This window comes from Tupaia chinensis, unplaced genomic scaffold (assembly GCF_000334495.1).
Source record: "Tupaia chinensis unplaced genomic scaffold, TupChi_1.0 Scaffold000110_1, whole genome shotgun sequence".
NCBI lineage: Eukaryota > Metazoa > Chordata > Mammalia > Scandentia > Tupaiidae > Tupaia > Tupaia belangeri.
The window spans coordinates 912,217-913,852 of NW_006159574.1; positions in this window are offsets into that span (position 1 = coordinate 912,217).

Consider the following 1,636-nt stretch of genomic DNA (forward strand, 5'->3'; position numbering starts at 1 on the left):
GACAATGCCCCATTATTTCCAACACAGAGCCCCCATTTCATAGGGAAAGTAAACCAGTAACCGCTTCACTACAGGATGACTGAATTTCAAACCCTTAAAATATTTGAATATAGCTTTTGGTATCAAGGCTGCAATCCCAAGAGAGTAAATTCAAATCTTCCATTGTTTACTAGATCGATTTCATTCCTGGGATGACTCCAAAGTATTTGGCACAGCGACAAACTCTACCTAAGGCTAGAAGGCTTGCTAGCTTAAGCCCTCAGTGGGGAAGCCCACACCACCAGCCCACAGGCCTCCCTCTCTCCATCGTGCCTGGAGGACACCTTGGTCTCTGTGTGCAGAACCCCGCAGAATCACAGGGCTCTCTATAGCTCTGGGCGTCCTGTGGCTCACAGTGTCACAGTGCAGATGGGAATAGGGAACACAGCCCCCAAGAGGCTAAGTATGTCACCATTGGTGTGGGGACATAGGAAAAGGTAACAGTGTGAATCATTCTTAACATACCTAAAGGGATTCGTAGCCCTTTCCACTCGGGTGACAGGCAACACATAAATCCATAAGCCGCTGTTAGAAAGTATTATAATGAAAGAAACTGTCAGGGCAGCATGCATGCCCAGGCAGAATGGCAGAAGAAAGATAAAGAAACTCCAACACAGCTCAGACCCTGGGGAACCGATACATGATGATGCAGAGTCCTGCCCAGAGCAGCTCCATTGGTCTGCAGAGAGCTCTCGCCTTTGGCTGCCGCATCTCACAGGCCGCAGCCCAGACTGGAAGCTGACATCCTACTGCAAGACCTCTTGCGTGTGCCGCTGTTCACAGTGAGTTCGTGACAAGCCTACATCTCAGGGCTTGCTGAATGTGGCCACACCCTGGTGAGGTTGACAGCTTCATTTATCCCTATCACTGCTTCCCCAGCACGTGCAGGGGACTCGAAGCTGCTGGCAGGGTTGGGGAGACACGGGGCAGCTTCTGATAACTGAAAAAGGAGTCACTCTCAGTAACACAGCATCTGGTCATGTAGAAGTGTCACCATTCATTCCATTGGTTTCCCATGTTGAGAGTTGGGGAGCTTTTATTACAAATAAATCTTCAAAGTTACTGGGATGAGGTACATAGGTAACATTGATGTACCTATGCTTTTACATACACATACATGTGCATGTATCACCTTCACACACAGCCTGGGAGTGGACAATGGTCAAGCCCCAAATTACAATATTCCTTTTGGAGGAAAGTGCGATGTCCCGGGAACAAGCACGTGGCGGGTACAGGGCTCCAGACTACGCAGGTGGAGTGGGAAAGCCTGGATCTGCCGACGCGGCCCAGATGAGCCCAGACCGCCCACTCCCGTGAAATGAGGACCAAATTCGTCGGCACTTCCCCCAGAACTCGGCGACAAGGATGCCACAGGCAGATTTTCTTTTTTCAGATCTTCTCGCATTAGACTTTTACGCAGAAGATGCCGCGCACACTGGCATGTCGTGTCGCCCCGCGGCAGGGGTGACTCCGAGCGGTGTCGCAGCGCCGGCCCCCGCGGGGGCGGGAAGGGCACGTCCCCGACCGCCACCTCGCGCGACGACCCAGCGCCCGCACTCGGCCCCTCCCCGAGCGCCTGCCGGCCCCGGACGGGGGC